The following is a 20,262-nucleotide window of genomic DNA, read 5'->3' on the forward strand; positions in this document are numbered from 1 at the left end:
GGCAGTAGTACTCAGAGTTGGGTGGAGAAGTAGGACAATGACTGGATCAAAGAGTTTTCATTTTAGTGGTAGTTAAGTTATGTCATAGTGACTATTCTTTTTCATATTGTAATGATTAGTATATCTATCTACTGCACATTTTGAGTTTTTGCTAGAGGTAATGTACGTATTTTGGACGTCAAGATGATGAGTCCATAAATGATATGAATTGCAAACCAGGTCTTGGCCTTTGAGTGAGTTTGTAAATGGAAAAGAAACCCAAATCTTTCATGTTTAAACCATTTTGGACAGATTTATGAGCTAGAGTGATGTTTTGTAGTGTAATATGCACTTAATTTTAAAAGTTTTATTTGTCCCCACCTTTTGTACTATAGTCAATGTTAGTGCTAATTATTGTGATGTTATGAGAACTATGTAATGTATTTAATTATGAAGTAATGACTGTCATTTGCCATTAGAGTGAAACATTTTTTTCCTTAGACTTCATTAGAAGTAAAAGTGAATGTACTCAAGTATGGTACTTTGTCTTATTTTTTCATGTACTGTGGCGAGGAGAACCACTTCCAAGGAAGCTGACAGCAGTGCATTTCCTTTCTAACTGTCACTTGGACATGCTGATGGCATGGACAACTTGGTGAGAAAAAGTGTTAAATCTCATTAAAAGAGTGAAAGTGCTTGTACAAAATACTAAGCATTGGAAAAGTGAAATTTTCTGTTTGAAAATGAACTGCAAGGTGCAATCCAATTTAACTTTTGCAACACATAATAAATTATTCATTGAAGCAAGAGAGGACTTTTATAAAATGATATGTATCGTAGAATGTAATGTTTGTTTATATAAACAGAAAACCACTTATGATGATGATGCCTATTTTTATTAAAAATATAATTTGTGGTATTTTGTGCCGATGTACAATACACCATATGTAAATATTTCATATGGAGATTTTCATATGGCCAGTTCATATAAGTTGTTGTTGTTGTTGTGGTCTTCAGTCCTGAGACTGGTTTGACACAGCTCTCGATGCTACTCTCTCTCCTGTACAGGCTTCTTCATCTCCCAGTAACTACTGCAACCTGCATCCTTCTGAATCTGCTTAGTGTATTCATCTCTTGGTCTCCCTCTATGATATTTACCCTCCACGCTGCCCTCCATTACTAAATTGGTGATCCCTTGATGCCTCAGAACATGTCCTACCAACTGATCCCTTCTTCTAGTCAAGTTGTGCCACAAACTTCTCTTCTCCCCAATCCTATTCAATACCTCCTCATTAGTTATGTGATCTACCCATATAATCTTCAGGATTCTTCTGCAGCACCACATTTCGAAAGCTTCTATTCTCTTCCTGTCTAAACTATTTATCATCCACATTTCACTTCCATACATGGTTACACTCCATACAAACATTCTCAGAAACGACTTCCTGACACTTTCATCTATACTCGATGTTAATGAATTTCTCTTCTTCAGAAACGCTTTCCTTGCCATTGCCAGTCTACATTTTATATCTTCTCTATCTTGACCATCATCAGTTATTTTGCTACCCAAATAGCAAAACTCCTTTACTACTTTAAGCGTCTCATTTCCTAATCTAATTCTCTCAGCATCACCCAATTTAATTCAACTACATTCCATTATCCTCGTTTTGCTTTTGTTGATGGTCATCTTATATCCTCCTGTCAAGACACTGTCCATTCCATTCAACTGCTCTTCCAAGTCCTTTGCTGTCTCTGACAGAATTACAATGTTACTGGCAAACCTCAAAGTTTTTATTTCTCCTCCATGGATTTTAATACCTACTCCAAAGTTTTCTTTTGTTTCCTTCACTGCTTGCTCAATATACAGATTTAATAACACTGGGGAGAGGCTACAACCCTGTCTCACTCCCTTCCCAACCACTGCTTCCTTTTCGTGTCCCTCGACTCTCATAACTGCCATCTGGTTTCTGTACAAATTGTAAATAGCCTTTCGCTCCCTGTATTTTACCTTTGGCATCTTCAGAATTTGAAAGAGAGTATTCCAGTCAACATTGTCAGAAGCTTTCTCTAAGTCTATGAATGCTTGAAACATAGGTTTGCCTTTCCTTAATCCAGCTTCTAAGAGATGTCGTAGGGTCAGTATTGCCTCATGTGTTCCAAAATATCTACGGAATCCAAATTGATCTTCCCCGATGTTGGTCTCTACTAGTTTTTCCATTCGTCTGTAAAGAATTCACATTAGTATTTAGCAGCCGTGACATCAAAGTGATAGTTCGATAATTTTCACATTTGTCGACACCTGCTTTCTTTGAGATTGGAATTATTATATTCTTCTTGAAGTCTGAGGGTATTTCGCCTGTCTCATACATCTTGCTCACCAGATGGTAGAGTTTTGTCAGGACTGTCTCTCCCAAGGCTGTCAGTAGTTCTAATGGAATGTTGTCTACACCTGGGGTCTTGTTTCGACTCAGGTCTTTCAGTGCTCATCTACATCCTCTTCCATTTTCATAATATTATCCTCAAGATCCTCTATATACTCCTTCCACCTTCCTGCTTTCCCTTCTTTGCTTAGGACTAGGTTTCCATCTGAGCTCTTGATATTCATACAAGTGGTTCTCTTTTCTCCAAAGCTCTCTTTAATTTTCCTGTATCTTACCACTAGTGAAATACTTTTGTCCTCTAGCCATCCCTGCTTAGCCATTTTGCACTTCCTGTTGATCTCATTTTTGAGACGTTTGTATTCCTTTTTGCCTGCTTCATTTTCTCCTTTCATCAATTAAATTCAATATTTCTTCTGTTACCCAAGGATTTCTACTAGCCCTCGTCTTTTTACCTACTTGATCCTCTGCTGCCTTCACTACTTCATCCCTCAAAGCTACCCATTCTCCTTCTACTGTATTTCTTTCCCCCATTCCTGTCAATTGTTCCCTTATGCTCTCCCTGAAACTCTGTACAACCTCTGGTTCTTTCAGTTTATCCAGGTCCCATCTCCTTAAATGCCTACCTTTTCGCAGCTTCTTCAGTTTTAATCTACAGTTCATAACCAATAGATTGTGGTCAGAGTCCACATCTGACCCTGGAAATGTTTTACAATTTAAAATCTGGTTCCTAAATCTCTGTCTTACCATTATATAATCTACCTGACAATATCGCCAGGCTTCTTCTCTGTATACAACCTTCTTTAACGATTCTTGAACCAAGTTTTAGCTCTGTGTAAAATTGTAACAGGCTGCTTCCTCTTTTATTTCTTCCCCCCAATCCATATTCACCTACTACATTTCCTACTCTCCCTTTTCCTACTACCGAATTCCAGTCACCCATGACTATTAAATTTTCGTCTCCCTTCACTATCTGAATAATCTCATCATACATTTCTTCAATTTCTTCGTCATCTCCAGAGCTAGTTGGAATATAAACTTGTACCACTGTAGTAGGCGTGGGCTTCGTGTCTATCTTGGCCACAAAAATGTGTTCACTATGCTATTTGTAGTAGCTTACCCCCACTCCTATTTTTTATTCATTATTAAACCTACTCCTGCATTATCCGTATTTGATTTTGTATTTATAACCCTGTATTCACCTGACCAGAAGTCTTGTTCCTCCTGCCACCAAACTTCATTAATTCCCACTATACCTAACTTTAACCTATCCATTTCTCTTTTTAAATTTTCTAACCTACCTGCCCTATTAAGGGATCTGACATTCCACACTCCAATCCATAGAACGCCAGTTTTCTTTTTCCTGATAACAACGTCCTCTTGAGTAGTCCCCGCCCAGAGATACGAATGGGGGACTACCTCCGGAACATTTTACCCAAGAGGACATCATCATCATTTAACCATACAGTAAAGCTATATGCCCTCGGGAAAAAATTATGGCTGTAATTTCCCCTTGCTTTCAGCCGTTCGCAGTACCACAACAGCAAGGCCATTTTGGTTAGTGCTATAAGGCCACATCAGTCAATCATCGAGACTGTTGCCCCTGAAACTACTGAAAAGGCTACTGCCCCTCTTCAGGAACCACATGTTTGTCTGGCCTCTCAACAGATACCCCTCCGTTGTGGTTGCACCTACAGTACGGCTATCTGTATCGTTGAGGCATGCAAGCCTCCCCACCAACGGCAAGGTCCGTGGTTCATGGGGGGATTCATGTAAGTATAACATTCTACACACAAAAACATAACATACACACAAAAATATTAAATAATAAATCTCCTTATAAAAACTACACCACATATGTTTTTCAATTTCATATAAGTATAAAATTGAAAAACATAAGTAGTGTAGTGTTTTGTAAGGAGATTTATTATGTAATATTTTTTGTGTGTAGAATGTTAAACCCACTTTCTTGGGTCACTTGTGATCATTGAATTGCCCAGATAGTTATTTGCAATATCTATCTAATCAATCCAATGAAGGAATAATGTGACGAAGCAAGCTGGGATCTCTTTACTTGCTCTCTTGTTTTTCCATCTGCCTCCTTAAATTCATTCTTAATTTTTGAATAGTTACTGTTAACATACATGAGTATAATCTGCATTTCCATAAAAGAGAAAGGTTGGTCCTCAGTCTAAAGGAATATAGCTGACCAGGTCTAATTATGTGGTTAGTTTTGTGTATGTATTTAATTTTCTAATTTATTCTGACAAATCCTAGTTAATATCTGTTGCTACAGAACATTATAAGGTGAAATTAATAATTGTTTCAGGACTTGGATTCTACTGTTGACTTACAAACAAATATAAATTTTGTAGTAGTTATAAAAAGAAGAACTAATAGCATTCATAAATATTTTTTTAGGTCTATTCAAAAACATATTAGCAAAGCCAGCCCTTAATTAATTCCAAAATAATTACCAGAGTTGTCAAAAGTATTGTTTGTATAACTATATCAGCTAAGTTCATAATTTAAATAAATAATTTGGCCTAACCTTTGTGGTAGAAGGAACTGTTATAAAGAAGGAATTTTTTGATGTATTCAGTTAACTGAATGAGTGACATTTTGATTGTACTTTCTGTAACTTAAACATCAAACAATGTGTAGTTTTAGTGCCTATTATTGTGAGGATATATAAAGGAGTTATTTTTTGTCCTGGAACAGGCAGCCTACGGCTCATCTTTAAACATGAAACATGTACCAGGTAGATTAACAACAATGCATCAACTTAACATTGGAATAAGTGTAACACAAATAGGCCAGATTTTAGAAAAATCTGTGACAATGTCTGTTTACTTTATTTGAAAAATAGTGTCACATGTACCATATTATTCTGCAAGAACTGTGAACTGTGTTGTTTGGTTTTTACTGCTCATACTTGTTCAACAGCAAACTATTGTAGCAATATGCATAAGGGAACAATTGACAGGAATGGGGGAAAGAAATACAGTAGAAGGAGAATGGGTAGCTTTGAGGAATGAAATAGTAAAGGCAGCAGAGGATCAAGTAGGTAAAAAGACGAGGGCTAGTAGAAATCCTTGGGTAACAGAAGAGATACTGAATTTAACTGATGAAAGGAGAAAATACAAAAATGCAGTAATTGAAGCAGGCAAACAGGAATACAAACTTCTCAAAAATGAGATTGACAGGAAGTGCAAAATGACTAAGCAGGGATGACTAGAGGATACATGTAAGGATGTAGAGGTCTATCTCAAGAGGGGTAAGAGAGATACTGCCTACAGGAAAATTAAATAGACCTTTGGAGGAAAAAGAACCACTTGCATGAATATCAAGAGCTCAGATGGAAACCCAATTCTAAGCAAAGAAGGGAAAGCAGAAAGGTGGAAGGAGTATATAGAGGGTCTATACAGGGGTGATGTTCGTGAGGACAATATTATGGATATGGAAGAGGAGGTAGACGAAGATGAAATGGGAGATATCATACTGCGTGAGACTTTGACAGAGCACTGAAAGACCTGAGTCGAAACAAGGCCCCAGGAGTAGACAACATTCCATTAGAACTACTGACAGCCTTCAGAGAGCCAGGCCTAACAAAACTCTACCATCTGGTGAGCAAGATGTATGAGACAGGCGAAATACCCTCAGACTTCAAGAAGAATATAGTAATTCCAATCCCAAAGAAAGCAGGTGTTGACAGATGTGAAAATTACCGAACTATCAGTTTAATAAGTCACAGCTGCAAAATACCAATGCGAATTCTTTACAGACGAATGGAGAAACTGGTAGAAGCTGACCTCGGGGAAGATCAGTTTGGATTCCGTAGAAATGTTGGAACACGTGAGGAAATACTGACCCTACGACTTATCTTAGAAGAAAGATTAAGGAAAGGCAAACCTACATTTCTAGCATTTGTAGACTTAGAGAAAGCTTTTGACAATGTTGATTGGAATACTCTCTTTCAAATTCTAAAGGTGGCAGGGGTAAAATGCAGGGAGCGAAAGGCTATTTACAATTTGTACAGAAACCAGATGGCATTTATAAGAGTCGAGGGACATGAAAGGGAAGCAGCCTGCCTAGTTAATATCTCTGCTGAATTTTATTTTCCATCGGTATCTTATCCTTGCTTGTTCTTAATTAAACACTAATTTAGCAGCGTCCTGGGGGGGGGGGGGGGGGGGGTCTTATATCATGTTCCTGTACAACTGCCCCACACTGTATGTGGACATGTTATGGTGACATACAGTGTTGTTCTTTTGTTTGTTTACACTTGCCGATAGGTTTCCACATCCTTTATTTGTAGGCTTCCCTTATTTTATTTTTTGGAATGGATATGTCAGTTTATCCTAAAAATTCTACAAGAAATTAAAATATTATACTCATAATATATTAGTTCATTATATATTTTAGTTTTATGTGTTAACAGTAATGTCCGGATTGCTTCATTCTCACTGCCATGTTGTGCACTTGTGCACTGTCTGATTCGGTGGCATGAAACAGTTACCAATGGTCAACATGCGATATGCTACCGTTGCACATGTGTGCACTAGTTTTCTTGGTGTTCATGTCATATTGAGTGCTACACATTCACTTGGTTGCCAGGTATCGAAGAATTGATGTGGCATTTGTCTTCATTCTGTGTGCAGTGAGTGTGTGCTTATTGTTAAAAATCTGACGCTATGGCAGAATGCATCCATTTTTACAGCCCTGGCGTCATTACTACCCATTGCACTCGAATTTTCAGCGAAGAGAACCCCGACCATCAGCGTCCGTTGATGAGGTGAGTATCTGCTAAACAACTTTAGTTCACTTCTCCATGTATAAAGCGTTGTGAGCCATGATACTAATTTCATTGCACATGCATGTTCATGTCACCACACTTGAACATGCACTTGTTAAAAGACACATATAGCCATCTCTAACACATTGTATAAACCACTTGTCCTTGAAGTTCATTTCTTCATATAGATTTTAGTTTTCAACAAAAATTCATACAAGTATTTACAACAATACACGTAATATGATAGCTTATACCTATGGGTGACATTCCATCCATTAGTTATATTATGAAAATAAAATTTTTCACTAACTACAGTTTGCTTGTTGATTCAACTAATTTTCGATTAAATCACATATACAAATTAATTTCATATCACATTTTTATACCACATTACAAGCATATGATACATTTCTGCTTCATTTCAAAGATAGACTCTTATCACTTATGGGAGCTCATTTCCTTCTTAGTTAGAGGAGGAAAAAGAAAAGAACATTTGAAATAGGACTAAAACATCATGCATTGTTGGCCCAACTACTGGTTCAAGGATTTATGAGGAAAGGTTACTCATAGAATCATGAACTAGTTGCTAAGGAACTTTGGTTCATTGAAATAATGTGTACCGACTAATCATTGACCATGTGTCATGTTGTTTCTTCACATGTTAGTGCTGTTTACTACAATTCGAGTGTAGCTTAGTGTGAAATCTAATGTTTTCACCATTGTAGACTTATCTTTCTTCAGTACCTGAAACTGTCATTATTCAAGCTTTCATGTGACATGATAAAAATTAACTGGTTTTTGTAAAAATCTCCTGCTTAATTGAGTATGTGTACTCTGCAGTGAATAGGTAGTGGCACTTGTCATGGAAACATACTGTGATGATGCGTATTTCATTTTTTCATTCACCTATGACCTTTACTGTAATTATTCTTATAACTAAATTGTTTACTCGATGTGTGGCCAGCCGGCCGGTGTGGCCGTGCGGTTCTAAGCTCTTCAGTTTGGAACCGTGTGACCGCTACGGTCGCAGGTTCGAATCCTTCCTCAGGCATGGATGTGTGTGATGTCCTTAGGTTAGTTAGGTTTAAGTAGTTCTACGTTCTAGGGGACTGATGACCTCAAACGTTAAGTCCCATAGTCCTCAGAGCCATTTGATGTGTGACCCATTTCTTCATTTGGAACCTGTTACTCTCGCAATGCAATTTTCTTCTGCACCGTGACGGTGCACTGGTCACTAAAAGAAAATAACTTAAAACTAATTTAAAATTAATTGCATTTCGTAGCTGGATGGCCAGTGATATATTTAGTCATTGCATACGTCTGCAGATATTTCCATACTTTGCTTCAATTCATAGATTTCATAGATTTTCCTCTATTATGTTACCTTTTATGATAATTCATTCTGCAAATAAAGTTATTTGACATTTCTTACAGTATTTTGTAATTAGTCCTTAGCAGAATTTTACGCTGATAAAGAACACTTTCCTGATATATGTCTTTTGCCTGAATTTTTCTATAAAATCATCTGTATTTTTTTATTTTGTAGTTATGGACTTGACTGTTTAACACAGAATGTTCGTGTCATGCCTTCAGAAAACATATACTTTCATAAAGATAAGTATATGATAGGGTTATGATTTTTAGTTCCTTAAAATTTTTTGCATGTATCGCGAAATATGGGAGAGAATGTCACAGAAATGATACAGGATTTGGGCTGGAAATCATTAAAAGAAAGGCGTTTTTTCATTGTGATGGAATCTTCTCACGAAATTCCAATCACCAACTTTCTCCTCCGAATGCGAAAATATTTTGTTGACACTGATCTACATAGGGTGGAATGATCACCACTATAAAATAAGGAAAATCAGAGCATGTACGGAAAGATATAGGTGTTCATTCTTTCTGCTTGCTATACAAGATTGGAAGAATAGAGAATAGTGAAGGTGGTTCGATAAACCCTCTGCCAGGCACTTAAATGTGATTTGCAGAGTATCCATGTGGATGTAGATTCTTCATGTGTCAACTCTTTTATTATTCTTATCACTCCCTTCTGATGCATAAATGTGTGTTTTCTCAGACTGTTATTTTCCAAAAAATATGATGGCATATCTTACTGTGCTATACATGAGTGCAAAGTATGAACATAACACTGTATTAACATTAGGATTTTTTTAGCATTCTGAAAACATAACGACATTTCTGTATGTTTATTCCAGATTAAATTTTCATCTAGCCATACTCTTAAAATTTTGAATGAAGAGTTTTCTCTGTCTTACACTGCCCAAGTAAAGATGGTTAATGCAGAGAACAGCAAAAACTATAGGCCTGTTTCACAACTGTTAGTATTCTCAAAACAAAAAAAACAAAAAATCAATCATGAAAGATATGCCAATGAATTATATAGACTAACTCAACCTTTTAATCAAAGCACAGTGGCTAAATCTCACTTTGTAAGTGATGCATGCTACACAGTTAAAGATTACTTAGAGGGCTCAGAGTAGTTGCTCATAAAGTGAGGGACAACTAAATCACCCTGTCACATTACAACACATGACAACAATTAATACTATTACAAGAAAACTATTATTTATAGTGTGTGGCAGTAATGTTTTGCCATTCTCCTGAACTCAGTATCTCACTGATCATGGGGGTTTGGTCGGGAGGGGGAGGGGGGGGGGCAGAGCTGTCTCAGTTTTCCAGATGGACTGAAAGGAGGACATAAATACATGCATTGGGCTTCGTGGCATGTTTATGAGCCTAGAGTCAGCTTCCTGAACCAAGTGGAGAGAGTGCAAGGGACAAAGCATCATGTTTGCGATCTGAGTCACCAGTGAGTGTGCATTTGTGTGCAGTGATACACTGTGTTTTATATAGTAAGTTATCTGTTACAAGCAATAATGTAACTGGGTAGATTTAAAAATTGTTCACCAAGTGGCAGCAGGAGAATGCACACATGTGAATTTTAAGGAAATTTGCAAGCTTTCAGAGCCAGTGGCTGCTTTTACTGGGAGTAGGTTTGAAGGGGAAGGAAGAGGGGTGAATGAAAAGGGCTGTGAGGTTTAGGAAATGGGAAGAGCATGGGAAAATTCACCCAGAACTATGAGTCAGAGGAGACTGACCAGATGGAATGAGAGGGGAAGACTGATTGTTGGGGACTGCACCGAAGGAAATTTGAAAAGCTGGGAGCTTAGAAGTGAAAGATAGGATAACACATGACACAGAGATCACTGACAAAATATCATGCAAGAGCTAATAAGAGTGAAAAACTAAATGCAATTTATGTGGTAGAGGTGGGAGATGGAGAAAAACAGATGGATCAAAAAATAAAAGAAACAGAAAATTAAAAGGGAGTGAAGAGAGGGATAGTTACTTTGAAGAAGTGCTGAGACTAAAGAAATTAATGTAGATTAAGGTCAGATGGGATGTAATGTGTTGTAATGTTAGTAGCCTCCTGCACAGCTCTGAGAAGCTAGTGTCTGAGGGATGAATCCATAAAGTAACAAATAACAGATGAAAAACAACATTTTTTCCCCTTTGAATACCAGCATCTATGTATATACTTGAAAGTCACTATGAAGTGCATGGCAAAGGATACTTCACATTGTAGCAGTTATTAGGGCTTCTACCCATTTCATTCATGCATATAAAGTGTGAAGGTAGATTATTTCAATGCCTCTGTGCAAGCTGTAATTAGTCTAATCTTGTCCTCATCATCCTTCTGGCAGTGATACTTAGACACTGTAGTATATTTCTAGATTCATCACTTAAAGCTGATTCTTGAAACTTTGTGTGAAGCCTTTCTTCGGAGAGTTTGTGTCTATATTTAAGCAACTTTCAGTTGAGCTCATTCTACATCTCTGTGACATTCTCCCATGAGTCAGAATAACCTGTGACCATTTTTGTTGCCCTCTTCTTTATATGTTCAGTGCCTCCTCTTAGTTCTGCTTGTATGGACCCCACACACTTGGGCAACATTCTAGGATTGATCATACAAGTCTTTGCAGACTGGTTGCACTTCTCCAGTATTCTATCAAAGAACTGAAGTATGTAACTTGCTTCTACCTATGACTGAGATAATGTCACTGTTCCATTCCTAACCCCTAGAAGTTGTTACATTCATGCCATACATCAGCAGGGCAGTTCCCAGACACATGCAGTGAGGAAAGTGCAGGCATCTCAGAAGAATGATGATTTTCACTGCTTTCTGCAACCACACACTCTCTTAGTGTGCCACTGACCCAGTACATGTGAGATGAAGCTGACTCACAACACGTTCACAGCAGTCCTCCAGAAATCACTGCCAATACTTGCTGGACACACATTTGAACCATGTCAAGGGGGTCACAAGGAACACTATCTGGCCACCTACAATTGCACACCATAATGTTTGGAGACACATTAGGGCTCACACAGTACTGAGGTATCGAATTCTCAGATGATGTACCCATCTTTGCTTGTAACTTTCTGTGTTTGGTTAGGCATCCAATCAGTTAATTCATTCATTCAGTCATTCAGCCATCATGTTCCATAGACCAAAAAACTGTATGTTCTGTAGACCAAAAGAAGAAGGGGCTTCACAGGGATATGAAACGAATCAAGGCATACATAAACCAAAGACAAGCAAATCACAGAAATTTGGTTCATATACCACCTGTACCAACAATAAATTATTACCATACTACCTGACATTACACATGCTAATGCCAGTTAAATTTAGTCATGTAATTCAGAAAGAAAGCTGCTACTTCAAAAATACTGCTGCATCACTAGTTGGATCTCATACTGGTGGCTTAAAATTTACTTGATATCACTGGTGTTTTTCAAAGAAAATAGTTGCATGCAACTGTAAATACTGGGTCCTGTTTTCAGTACATTACTACTTTACTGTGAAGACTGCTACTAACACTGTAGCACAAAAATTTTCAGGCCTTGAATATAGACATGTAGATAATTTATACAAGAAGTGGCTAATGAGGTAAGTTTTCTATTTTCTTTTGAACTGGCTGGGATTCCCAGTTTCTTGCATTATCTTAGATGCAAGCTTGTTGAATACATTTGCGTATCTTCAGAAATTTTTCCAAGAGGGAACAAAATTCTGAAATAGCAAGGTTTTTTATATTATTAATTCAGTGAGACAGGAAATGTTTTGTGGCTAAGCAACTAAATTTTACAAGAAGTGCACAGAATTTATTATACCTCAAGCAACTGATAGTTATCTAATTAATATTTTTAAGATAAATTACTTTGATATTTTAATGTACTGGTAACAATTCTGAATTATATATCTAAAATACTTTCTTTATCTTATTAATATTAATATGGATGCTACTTTTTTGGCTTGACCATCTAAACTTTCAACCTCATATGATTAAATTCAGAATATCCATGAGTTAAAAAACAAAGTCTTAGAATGTATGCAGAACAAGTATTTATAGTTGCACAATGTATGAAATGAAAATTAAAAATCTGGAACATAAAAAATTACAAGAACTGAGAAAACACAGTTGATTATAAAAAATAAATAACATTAATACTCCTGAAAGTGCAAATTTGAAAAAAGGTGCTTTAGGTGTTCTGCCTTCTACAACATTTTCTTTGCTTGCAAAACACATCTGATCACCTTAATGGTTTTATTTCATCACTATCATGCATCTTTTTGTACTGACAGTCTGACAGGACTGAAGTGGAGTAAAGTGTATTTTGATAACTATGCTTTTATGACTTGGAAACATAAAGTGTAATCTAGGGCCTGTAACCGACTAGAGATATCTACCATAGGTTACAGTAAGAAGAGGACCTAACTCAGCTGCATATCCAGTATAGAATCTAAAAGCGATTATATCAGAGCCTGGAGCTTTGTTCAATTTTAAAGATTTCAGCTGTTTGTCAACACCACTGACACTAATTCTTATTTCATTCATCTTTGAAATTGGTGCAATTCTCCTGGGTTTTCCTTTGTAAAGAGACATTTGAAAACAGAGTTAAGAATTTCAGATTTTGCTTTTCTACTCTCAATTTCACTTTCTGTTTCATTCACTATGACCTAGACACTCACTCTGGTGCCAGTGCATATCCATCTGCATCTAACACTATTATGAAAAGGAAGGTTGTCACTCACCATATAGTGGAGATGCTGAGTCACAGATAGGCACAACAAATAGACTGTCACAAATAAGCTTTCGGCCAGCAAGGGCGTCATCAAAAATAGACTGAAGCACACAATTGCCAGAGACTGCAGTCATGTGTGTGGGAGTTGCATTTGCATTTGTGCGTGAGTGTGTGTGAGTGCGAGTGTGTTTGTGTGTGTGTGTAGCCTAGTTTTGATGAAAGCCTTGCTGGCGGAAAGTTTACTTGTAACAGTCTTTCTGTTGTGCCTGTCTGCGATTTAGCATTTCCACTGCATGCTGAGTGGCAATTTTCCTTTTCATAATATTGTTACATTCCATCCCAGATTTTACACCATACAGTGGATAGCAGAGGTACCCTGCAGCAATACTTGTCATTTACCTTCCTGTTCCTTGCACATAGAGCAAGGAAAAAATTGCTGTCTATAGGCCTCCATATGAGCCCTAATTTCTCATATCTTGTCTTCATAGCCCTTACACACAATGCATGTTGGTGGCCTTTACATGTGACCAGAATTTCCTTGGATTTTGTGAGGGCATCACACACTGCTCTCTTGACAGCCAAATGTGTTTCATTCAGCATCTCTCTATATATAGCCCTACACTTTGTTTTACTGTCCCCTGCTTCCTCAGAAATGCTGTCTCCCATGAATGAACAACAGAATCTCAGTAGCAGATTACTGTTCATCTGTTGAACAAGAAGACTAGTGATACATTTCAAATTTTAATCAGATAGATAAGAAATCTACTCACCATGAGGCAGCAGGAGAACACACATGAAAAAGGTATTACATATGCAATGTTTCATAGCCAATGGCTCCATCTTCCTACTGAATAGTTGATGGGCAAGGAAGACAGGTTAAAGGGAAGGACTGGTGAGGTTTAGGAAAGGGGTTAGAGTTTGGAAAAGTCGCCCAGAACCCCAGATAAGGGAAACTTACTAGACGGAAAGAGAAGCTTATGACATGCTTATGGTCTCAACTTTACCCCTTTTCCTAAACCTAACCAGCTCTTTTCCTTCACCTCTCTTCCCTGCCTAACAACTATTCTGCTGCAAGAAGGAAACACTGGCTCCAAAAGTTCCCACATGTAATGCCTTTTTGTGTGGGTTCTCTTGTCACCACTTGTGAAGAAGATTTTTTATTTATCCTGTTACATTATATTTTCAAAAATTTTATTATTTTTTTTAATAAATTCTACTTTCAATTTTACATGGTAGAGTTATTGCAGTGGTGCCTGAAGATCGCAGCCATCTGTACTTAATCTATGACCCCAAATGTTTCAGTTGGAACAGAAAATCTGATTCTAAGTGCTAGTAGTGAGGAAAAAAGTGTAAATTTTCAAGATCATAAAGCTACTGTTTCCAGAGCTTGAAACTTTATTATTCCAATGCATTTTAACATAGTGTGAAGTACAGTCATACAGCAACAAATTCTACTGTGTAGTTGTCCAGCTTGCATAATAGAATGATGGCCAAGGTTCTGTCCTAGAATCTTAAAAATAGATTGTCCCAGCCAATTTGACGGTGGTTTTGGCTGATCTTTCATATTCATCTAGTTCAGGTCTTGGAAAAGGGATCAGGTCTCACCTGTCTATAAGATCCACAGGAAGTGAGCCACAAAACTGTCATCCAATATACATGACACTGTTTTGTTGTGGAATCATAGAACATGTTCTGAACTAAAATATAATGAGGTTTCTTGCACAGAATGACCTCCTCAGTGCCAACCAGCATGGCAGTGCTCAGCCCAACTCACACTTTTCTCAAATGACATACTGAAAGCTGTGGATCAAGGCAAACTGGTGGGTGCAGTGTTTCTTGATTTCCAAAAAGAATTTGACTCAGAACTGCTCCTATGCTTAATATCAAAAGTACAATCATATGGGGTATCAAGTGAAATTTGTTACTGGAGTGAGGACTTTTTGGTATGGAGGACTCAACATGTTAACATTTATTTATTTATTTAGCCATCTGTGGAAAATTTAAAATGTATGGATGTTGTCATCATCAGACATAGAAGTAACTTTCGATGTGCCCCCGGTGAGTGTGTTGGGACCCTTGCTGTTCACGTTGTTTATTAATGACCTTGTAGAAAATATTAATAGTAAAATTAGTCTTTTTGCAAATGATGTAGTTACCTATAACTAAGTTGTAAAGGGACACCCTCCTCTAACATCACCTTTATGGAACAGAAGTAATCGATATGAAAAATATTTTCGAATATTGTATAGGTTGATAATAGCTGTTTAACTAAAAGAATTTCATATGATTTTGTATATGTCATACATTTCAGACTAAAACGTATAAAAAAATTACTTTGTTACAAATGATATGTACTAACTGTGTATGTACAGTTAAAATTACTCATCTTTGAAAACATTTGAAATTACAAAATATTTGGCACACTTAAAATTCCTATTATTAATCACACAATCTGACGCTAATTATTAAATTTATTTCTGGATTTATTTAGAAAATAATGATACAATTTGGTGAAGATTCTTCTTTTGTCAAGAAAGTTTGTAAACTGTTTTGTTTTGAAAACTTTTTGGAATATTGTTAATACCTCAGAACGAGGTAGTAGCAGGCATGCTTCTGATGTGATCAGAAGTTTATTTTATGTTTGGCAATAACAACATAATTTGTGGTGATATAGAAGTGAAAACTGTAAAGACAGTGTAGTATAGAAGAATGTGACATAATGAAAAAGGGAAAAAAGAGAAATTAGGAGCAGGCTTACTTAAACATTATCATGTCATATGGAAACTGAAATGTCAAAAAATTCAGCCTCATGAATGAACCCCTAGACATAACAAACTGGAGCCAATGACAAGAAAAGAAGATAAGTAAGAAAGTTTATTTGTAAATCTCACTCCTCTCAAAGCTCATGAAATGAGTCAATTATGAAGTGAGTGAAAATCAACTGGTGATGTGAAAAACGGTAAGATTACAAAGTGTGAAGATTTCAATATTGTGCAGAGATTGGCAACTTGCTCTAAATGTTCACAAATGTAAAATTGTGCACTTGAAAAAATGAAAAAAATGTGGTACCCTATGACTATATCAGTGAGTCACTGTTGGAATCAACCAACTCATACAAATACCTGGGTGTAACACTGGGTAGGGATATGAAATGGAATGATCACATAGGTTCAGTTGTGGGTAGAGCAGGTGATAGACTTCAGTTTATTGGGGAAGTGCAATCAGTCTACAAAAGAGACTGCTTGCAAATCACTTGTGTGACCCATCCTAGAATACTGCTGAAGTGTGCATTAATCCAGATAGGATTAACAGGTGATATTGAATGTATACAGAGAAAGGCAGCATGAATGGTCACAGGTTTGTTTAATCCATGAGAGAGTGCCACAGGGATATTGAAGGAACTGAAATTGAAGACTCTTGAAGACAGACATAAACTATCCGAAGAATGTCTGTTAACAAGTTTTGACAATGGGCTATAAATGATTACTCTAGGGATCTACTACAACCCCTTACATTTCATGTGAGTATGAGATTAGGAAATTTACTGAATGCACAGAGGTATTCAAACAATCATTCTTCCCACACTCCATACATGAATGGAACGGGAAGAAACCCTAATAACTGGTTTAATGGGATGTACCCTTTGGCATGCACCTCACAGTGGTTTGCAGAGTATAGATGTAGATGTAGATATAGGCAGATGACAGGCACACATAGGGCTGCCATGATTATGTTTTGCTGGAATCCACACCATAGGGTATTACATCATTTCAGAGAGAGCTGCATGAGGACGGGATAGAGAAAACATTTTTGACACTATTACAGCACTCTTCTGTACAGATTCACATCCATCTTGACTGCAGACGATATTGGTATAATAGTGAGCGATGTTATGGAATCTCTGACCAGTACCTCAAGTGCTCACAGTTAAGGTTCTGTTCCAATAGGCTGACCCTTAATATGAGGAAAACAAACTATATACAATTTTGAAAGATGAATCAAAACCTGGTATTGGATGGAAATGAGTTAGAAAGGGTACGATGCATGAGACTTTGAGGAATGTGTATTGACCAGACAAACTATGAAGACCATGTAACCAAACTTTCTCAGAGGCTCAGTTCTACAAGATTTGCTCCGGGAATTATTTCTAAAGTTTGCTCTCTAGATGGTTCCAGAATGGCTTTTTCGGGTACCTTCAGTCCTTTTAGCTTATGGAATAATTTTCTGGTGTTTAATCAAAAGTCTGTGAAATGAGATTTTTAGATTACAGAAAAGGGCTATTCAGTTCTTATCACATAGCTCTGCCAGTGCTGACACTAAGCCCCTATTTAAAAAGTCCTGTTTGCTTACCCCTCCTTGAACATATACAAATGTATGACGATGCCAGGAGCTGGACTTGGTGACAAAAACTAGCTCTAATTACCACAGTTATAATACTTGTAACTGTGCGTCCATCCACATAGGACAAGGTAGAAGGACCTATGCTCAAAGATATCTGAGCCACTTTTTGTCATTCTTTTTATGCACTGCCAACACATATAAAAATGTTGAGATGGAAATGGCTATTAGAGCAAAGTTAAAATTGTTTCTTGTTGAGAAGTATCTTTACAATGTCAATTTTTTTTCTTTATTCTGATTTCATTCCCCTGCCAATATGTGACATGACATGACAACTAATATGAGAATAAAATGTTACACATAAGGTGATAAAAAAGGGGGACATAGAACAGGGTAAGGGGAGATAATGGAGGTAAAAGTACAATGACATCAAGACGTTCATGGGGGGACAATTAAAAAAGTTGACATAAAGTTAAAACACAGAGTTGGTGATTTTTAACACACAAAGAAGACACTGAAGGCACACACACAGGTTAAAAGTCAGCCACAGTATTAAAACACTCCAGAACAACATGTTATAAACCCACTTGGAGCACACAGAATGAAGAATAAAACTACCAGGTGGGACCTGCCAAGGGAGAAGCAAGAGAGGATCAAAAAGGAGGGGAGAGCAAGGTGAAGCAGGGAAGCGGATGGGATGAAAAGAATAGGGGTGTCAGCAGGTACACTAAGAGGCAGGAGGCTGGTGGGGCAGGAGATGAAGAGGGAAGACAAGGCAGAACAATGTCAATGAATATTTAAGCATGTAGGGATACTAAGCCCTCATTACTTGTTGAGTTCTTTGGATTTTCTTAATTGATGTACTGTCTATGCTGTGTTTTTCCTTCCAAAGAATGTTTCCCTGTTGGTTTTCTGTGGTCCCTGTTCACATGCAATGCAATGCACCTCCTCTGAAAACGGAAGTGGAGCCTGCCCGGTTGTGGTGGATATAGCGTCAGCGGGTTTTTTTGTGTTTGTGCATTATACTTTTTGGCAGTGTTATATAATATGTTCATATGATTTTATTTTTTCATGAGGCTTTTTAGATCAATGTTTCATGATTTAGCTACATCACTGATTTATTTATTGTGCATCTTGTACTTTTCAGTGGTACTACGTAATGTGTTCCTGTGTTTTCACTTTTTCAGCAGAGTTTTTATTTTCAAAATTTCTATGTCATTTATTAAGTTCTTTTGCATGTTGCAATCACAATACAGACTATGTTTCTGTGAGTCCCCTTATAATCATGCACTCAGCAAGGTAGCTACACCACTGTGGTATCGGACTTGTATTTGGGAGGACTTAATTGCCCATCTGGCCATTCTGACTTGGATTTTCCATGGTACCCCAAGCTGCCAAGATGAATGGTGAGATAATTCCTTGGCTTAGACCATGGCTAACTTCCTGCCCTATTCTCACCTAATTGTCTTCTAATGTTTTATATATGTACATATTATTTTTGTACTGTATCTTCACATGTCAGATACTGTTGTATTAAATCGTCTATGGATGAATAAATAAATAAATAAAAGGCGATGGCATCAAAACTGCCACTGTTCCAAGGAATCAGTATAATTTGTTGTGGATGATGTGAAAACCAAACATATTCCTAAGACAGCTAGTCGTCACAAAGGTCACAGTATTTCCTCTTGTGCCAGGAAGTGTTAACCTGCAGATTAGTAATGTCACAGAGAATCGTTTATAGAAGCTCTATAGAATTTTTATTGTAATGGAAACTACTAAGAGGAGTTAGTGCAAGTATTCGAAGATCCTCAAAAGGTTTTCTACAAGATGTACGGTTACCTACTTTATACAATATTGTCTGTGGCCACTCCACTGGATAAACACTATGTTTACCTGAGATGCACTGCCCAGGAAGAGAATTCTGTAGATGTGAAAGGAACAAAAATATGCAGTATAAGCCAATAAACTATTGTTTAGACCAAGACAATAAGAGATGTTTCTAGGAGCAAATCGTACTCAATTGTACATCTTGAGCAGTTTATTTATATGTTTATTCAGTTTTAACTTTTTATCAGAAAGGACTCAAAAGAAAAATTAGGAGGGTCTTGGCATAATTTCATTTCATTCACATGTATCCTTGGAGCTGAAATTTTCTTCAATTGTAATGTACAATTGTCAATTACTGGCAGTGACAGATTGGCTATAGAAGGCCTTACATTCTCCATAATGGAATATGATGTATCTCTGTGGCACTGAGGGGTGAGACTTGACAGGTCTTAGCAGACCATTCCACACATATGTAATTACGAACTAATACCCCACTGTTGGATATCTTAATAACCTCACTCATAACAACAATGTATAACACTAATAATTTTGGTCTGAGGTACTCAGCAAAACAAATGGTAGTGAAATGTGCTCCCACACTTTATGTTGCCCATTTGTGTTGCCAAAACTTTTGAGATAATATACCCCAGCAGCTCATGAAGCTTTTAACTGAATAGCTTTTTCAGAGCCTTTCAGCAACTGCTGTAACACCACCTGAACATCCAGTCTTGCTTAATATGCACACAATATCATAATTTCATTTAAACTTAACCACCCCTATATTGTAACTTACAGAAATATATCATGTCAAGGGAAAGGTGGAAGAAATAAATA

At 37.1% G+C, this 20,262-nt stretch overlaps 1 protein-coding gene across 1 annotated transcript in view; it reads left to right on the forward strand.

The window, feature by feature from the left end:
* The first annotated feature begins 214 nt into the window (after positions 1–214).
* The window catches only part of LOC126426981 (uncharacterized), a 635,564-nt gene continuing 615,516 nt past the window's right edge, over positions 215–20,262 (forward strand). The window contains exon 1 of the mRNA XM_050089139.1: positions 215–343. The gene's annotated coding sequence lies outside the window, so the exon portion shown is untranslated. The remainder of the gene's footprint in view (positions 344–20,262) is intronic.

This window comes from Schistocerca serialis, chromosome 11, assembly GCF_023864345.2.
Source record: "Schistocerca serialis cubense isolate TAMUIC-IGC-003099 chromosome 11, iqSchSeri2.2, whole genome shotgun sequence".
Taxonomy (NCBI): Eukaryota; Metazoa; Arthropoda; class Insecta; order Orthoptera; family Acrididae; genus Schistocerca; species Schistocerca serialis.